Genomic DNA, 6,528 nt, shown 5'->3' with positions numbered 1-6,528 from the left:
ATGGGGGTGAACTAGCGAGTTCTGTACAGAGCCGTAAGCGAGGGCCTCAATAAACTAGTTTGCTGTGGTACTCTCAGTTCGACGTCACTACTATCTGCACGGAGCGTGGGCAGGGTTTCTGCTCAAACTGTCTGGTAGAGCAGTTGATGCCTTTTTTTTTTGCACCTGGGTGAACAGCAGTTACAGTGGCGGCGGAGAAAGAGAGCTCTGCATCTCAAGAGCAGCACTCGCTGAGTGCGTTTGCTGCTGACTGTTTCACGCTGGTAGCTTTATCGTTGGTATGGTGCGCTGTGTAGCACACGAGCAGAGCATTGGGTGTATCTGCTAGCGATAGTATTCTGCAGGGATGTCTGTGATTGTTGAGTGACAAGTTGTAGTTGTTCACTGATGGCACACGGGAGGGTGAGTGTGTGCAGTGTGAGCGAGAGGTGCTATAACTATTAACTACGGCCTTTGAGCATGATTGATTTATTAATACCGAAGTTTTCTGTTAGTGCCCTAAGGATGCATTATTCCTTGCCTGCTCGACCTGCACACGTAGTTCTGTAAGAGTTGTGGTTAACGAGTCGTACGAGTCATTTCGTCCCATCATATCCCAATTTTGCTCGAGCTCGAGCGTTATACGTGTAGAGGAACACATCACCTCTCTGCTGTAAGAACGGCACCGAGCGAGGTGGCGCAGTGGTTAGCACACTGGACTCGCATTCGGGAGGACGACGGTCCAATCCCGTCTCCAGCCATCCTGATTTAGGTTTTCCGTGATTTCCCTAAATCGTTTCAGGCAAATGCCCGGATGGTCCCTTTGAAAGGGCACTGCCGATTTCCTTCCCCATCCTTCCCTAACCCGAGCTTGCACTCCGTCTCTAATGACCTCGTTGTCGACGGGACGTTAAACACTAACCTCCTCCTCCTCCTGTAAGAACGACAATGGGTACCACAACATTCTGCACGTACGAAGCGCTGGTTAGTGTCCCTTCCAGAAACACTAAAGATTAACGAGAGCTTATCGAACCGCAGACCATAAGGCATGGGGTGGGGCCAGTTTGCCTTGGACAAATGCAACGCTCACCATCTACATCTACACAGATACTCCGCAAGACACAGTACGGTGCGTGGCGGAGGGTACCCTATACGACTACTTGTCATTTCCTTTCCTGTTCCACTCGCAAACTGAACGAAGGAAAACGACTGCCTTTATGTCTCCACATGAGCCCATAATTTCTCGTATCTTATCTTCGTGGACCTTGCGCGTAGTGTATGTTGGCGGCAGTAGAATACTTCGGCAGTCAGCTTCAAATGTCGGTTGTCTAAATATTCTCAATAGTGTCTCTCGAAAAAAACAACACTTACGTGTTGTTCAAATTTACCGGTAACAAATCTAGCAATCACCCTGTGAATTGCTTCGAAGTATTTCTTCAATCCGACGTGGTACAGTTCCCAAGCACTCAAGAAGTGCTCAAGAATAAGTCCCATCAGCGTCCTATATGCAGTTCACTTTACAGTTGAACCACTCTTTCCTAAAATTCTTCGAATAAACCAAAGTCGACCGTTCACCTTTTCTACCACAGTTGTCACATGCTCTTTCCATCTCAAATCGCTTTTCAGCGTTATGCCCAGATAAATGACTTGACAGTGTCAAGCAGGACACTAGTAAAACTGTATCCGAACATTACAGGTTTGATCTTCCTACTCATCCACATCTTTTTCCACATGTAGGGTTAGCTGCCATTGATCACATCAACTGTAAATTTTGTCTAAGTCGCCTGGCATCATCCTACACTCACTCAACTTGGACACCTTACCATACACCACTGCATCATCACAAAAAAACCGTAGATGGCTGATCACCCTGTCAGCCAAATAATTTACGTATACAGAGAACAAAAGTGGTCCTATCGCACTTCTCTGGGGCACTCCTGACAGTATCCTTGTCTCTGATCAACACTCCTCGTCGAGGACAATATACTGGGTTCTATCATTTACGAAACCTTCGAGCCACTGACGTATCCGTCAACTTATTCCATACGCTCGTACCTTCGTTAACAGCCTGCATTGGGGCACAGCATCAAATGCCTTCCGGAAATCTATAAATATGGGCCCTGCCTGTCTGCTTTCATTCATAGCTCTCAGTACATCATGTGAGAAAAGGGCAAGCTAAGCTTCGCACGAGCGATGATTTCTAAAACCATGCTGATTCGTGCACGTAAGCTTCTTACTCTCAAGAAAATTTATTACATTCGAACTGAGAATATGATGAAGGATTCTGTAGCAAACAGAAGTTAGGGATATTGGTCTGTAATTTTGCGGGTCCATTCTTTTACCTTTCTTACATATTGGACTCACGATGTCTGCATTCTAAGCGCAAACGACCGTCAGCTGCATGCAGGCAGAATCTCCTTTCATCGCTGAAGACCACAGCCACCATTCCATCTTCCAAGAGATCCTCTGAAGGCACTTGTCGAGCTGTGCACTCGATACTGTGGCGTGACTGGAAAACGGTTGTGACAGATCGTGCTAATGCAGTGGCGACTAAACCTAACGAAATTGTTTTTACTGTTTTCGATAAACTCAAAATAATAGACCAGCAGAAGGAAGGTGCTAGTGAACCACGCTGAGCTCAGGAATAAGGAGTTTAAAACGGAGTACAGTCGGGCATTAAAAAGAACAGTGATGCCACTACAATTTTTTAGAGTGTTGAGGCACTCTGTTTATCGTGAAGATGCTGCATCTTAATACTAGAATCATTTTGTTGTTGGTTGATAAAATAATTCATGTTTTATCTCCTGATTATTGTTTCACTGTCCAGTCTTCACACAGTCATAATGTCCTTCTGCTGCAGTGCAGTATCAATAGGGACTTTTCCGTGCCACCATTTCACGAGTGTGCCATGAATATCAGGAATCGGGTAAAACATCAGTCTCCGACATCGCTGGGGCCGGAAAAAGAGCCTGTAAGAAAGGGACCAACGGCGACTGAAGAGAATTCATCACCGTGATTGAAGTCCAGTCCTTCCACAAATTGCTGCAGATTTCAATGCTGTGCCATCAACAAGTGTCAGCGTACGAACCATTCAACAAAACATCGTCGATAAGGGCTTTCGGAGCCGAAGGCCCACTCGTGTACCCTTGATGACTGCACGACACAAAGCTTTAAGCCTCGCCTTGGCCCGTCAACATCGAAATTGGACTGTTGATGACTGGAAACATGTTGCCTGGGCGAACGAGTCTCGTTTCAAATTATATCGAGCGGATGGACGTGTACGGGTTAGGAGACAACCTCAAGAGTCCATGGACCCTGCTTGTCATCACGGGACTGTTCCAGCTGGTCAAGGCAATGTGGTGGTCCGGGGGGTGTGCAGTTGGAGTGATATGGGAGCGATTATACGTCTAGATACGACTCAGAGAGGTGACTTGTACATAAGCATCCTGTCTTATCACTTGTATCCATTCATGTGCAGTGTGCCTTCCGACGGATTTGGGCAATTCCAGCAGGACAATGCGACACCCCACACGTCCAGACTTGCTACCGAGTGGCTCCAGGAACACTCTTCTGAGTTTAAACACTCCCCAGACATTACATTATTGAGCATACCTGGGATGCCTTGCAATGTGCTGTCCACCCCCTCGTACTCTCGGATTTATGGGCAGCCCTGCTGCATTCATGGTATCAGTTCCCTCCAGCATTACTTCAGACATTAATTGAGTTCATGCCACTTCGTACTGTGGCTCTCCTGCGTGCTCTTGGGGACCCTACACGACACTAGGCAGGTGTACCCGTTTCTTTGGCTCTTCAGTGTATATGAGTCATAATCAGTACTAATTGCTTTTGTTACTAAGCATCCCTGGCACAGGATAGGAAGAATGGGTTGCAAAATTTGTTATAAGTTTAAAAATTTTGTGTAGTATGAAGCAAAGTTTCTAAATTCAATACAGTCCATTAAAAGCGATTTACAGCTTTTTGTTTGATAAGTTATCACTTTTTATTTTGGAAACAGCAGTTCCCCACCACTTTTAAAACATTCTATAGGTTTTTATATTGGTCTCATGTTATCAAACAAGATGTAAAAATGTTGCCTCTCGAAGAAAATCTACGGGTCTCATCAGTAGATTATCCGTTATGGAATGTGTATTTTTTCATTTCCTGGAAAATGTGACTAAGTGGAGAATTGTTGTTTCAAAGGTAAATGGTTCTGTTTATAAACAATAGTATTTAATATATCTTAATATCTTCCTCTTGCCATCGAGTTACCAATAGTTGAACTAATGGTAACAGGATGGGGAAAAAGAGTTATCAAGATATAGTAAATACTACTATTAACGACATACTAAGTACAGAATATGTAAGAACTTTGTGGTAGTACTGAAAGAATAATAGTTCGATGATTGTTTGACTCAAACTGCTAGTTTCAAATTTAAAAGTATATACTCGTGGCCAACTTGGATTTGCAAACGGAAATGGCAAAGTTATGCATCTGTAAAATTGTTTTTGACAAACCCTAGAGATCTTTTAATCTTCATGTTACGTGGGACTAGATGTCACATGTATGTTTAAATTATCAATCTGTAGATATCCGTTGATAATTATGAGGTTTGTATTAAAAAGTTGGAAATATTGATACTAACATCAATAGTGCTACTAACATTCTAATGTTACAGTTAATGTTTTTCAGAAAGTAAATGACTTCAAGAGCTTCATGTTTTCGTTAGCTTCGCATATTCACTTGAGCACCACTGCTGTAAGCTCTATATAGGGAAGTACGACCATCCTTTTCCCCACTTCTCTTGCCGTAGTCTGCAGTTTGCGATTGTGTGCAGCTGCATCATATGACACTTCTGGCTGTACTGGGCTCTATTATTGCGTGTGGAGTATAGAATGTTACGTATTTCCGGAAGTTTCCACTAAAATAATGCCATGATGTGTTTTCGGTTGCACTTTTCGAGATCAGTAGGAAGGTAAATGGTATAGGGTTTGTGCTGAAGGGAGAGATGCAGCAGGAAGAATGTTTATGTATTAACGTAAATCACCACATTAAATGTTATGTTTCACCGACGAGTATATCGCAAAGCAAAGTGCTGCAGTGTTTTTATGTGGATAATGATGTATGAGTAACTTCTTGCTCTATCGACTATTTTTATTTCTCTGAAGATGAATGAAACACACAAATATAACGTATAACTGAGACAACACATCTGTTTATTGTTTAATCTCGTTTCGTAGTTAACTCTAAATTGTTTAAGACTGTTGCATACTTTACCAGTTTGTTTAATAGCCTTTAGTGTAGGGTTACAGCAAACGAAAAATAAAAGAAGGAAAGCAAAAAAGAGATGTAATCGGAACAGTAAATTCGATTTTTTTGTTCTCATTATTTTAGAGATGTCTCCTTTTTAAACTGACGTAAGCAATTTCAAACTCAGGTACTATGTACTATATGTGTATAAACAATGTTTGTTGTGTAATTTTGCAGAAAATTGAGAATCTAAATATAGTGATATGTGCACGACGAATGTATCAGATATACTCGTCGAGATACTGGCTGTTAGCTATTAAGGAAGGAGATTGTGAACGCTCTGTGCTTGGGTAATACATCTGTACGGAGATATTGTCCGTTGGATACCCATTTTACATAAAGCATTTATATTTTTCATAGTGCTTTGCTTCTGTAAAAATTCCATGAGAAAAATAGAATATTCAACATCTACATCTACATATATACTCTGCAAACTACTGTGAACTACATGGCAGAGGGTACTTCCCATTGTACCAATAATTAGTCTTCTTCCACTCAGTTCATGTATGGACCTCGGGAAGAATCTATACATACAGAGTGATCCAAAAATCGGAAGCAGCTCTAATTAGATGACCGATTTCAGCCAGACTAGGCGCAAATATCCCTTGCTGTGTGGAAATCATCGCTGAGCGGATATGTATCATCTACCCTATCGTAGGAGTGGGGGTGAAAAGGTATTGCAGGCTATACCACGATGCTCCAACAGCCGTATTTTAGTCGTCCAGTAATTGAGAATGAGCACATTTCGTGACTTAGAACAGCTTCACACATAATTTCAAACCTCTGTGGAGACTTTTTCTCGCTGACAACCCACACAAAAGAATGAAAGTAAAGAAGGTATCCCTTGCGACATTTTCGCTGTTAATGCAGTAAAAGAACCGCATGGAGCATGAAGTTTTGATTTGTTACTTCTTTACTACAGACTCTATTCTCAAAAGATTTCGCAGACAGTATGCACATATACCGCTGAATGTACCTGGAACAGTATACCGCTGTACAAAGCATGGGTCAGCAGATACGACGTCATACACACTGAGAAGTGCGAAAAACTGCCGAGTCATGGATGACGTTTTAATTTATTACTTCGTTACTACAAATTCTATTCACAACACATTTCGCTGACAGTAGCTACATATACCAACGGATGTACTTGAAAAATTATGTCATTGTACAGAAAAAAAGATCAGGAGATACGACGTCATAAACGTTAAGTTACGTGAAATAAAGCAGCAGGGGGAACT

The sequence above is a fragment of the Schistocerca gregaria genome, chromosome 1 (genome assembly GCF_023897955.1).
Source record: "Schistocerca gregaria isolate iqSchGreg1 chromosome 1, iqSchGreg1.2, whole genome shotgun sequence".
Classification (NCBI taxonomy): domain Eukaryota; kingdom Metazoa; phylum Arthropoda; class Insecta; order Orthoptera; family Acrididae; genus Schistocerca; species Schistocerca gregaria.
This window is presented reverse-complemented; position numbering follows the sequence as displayed.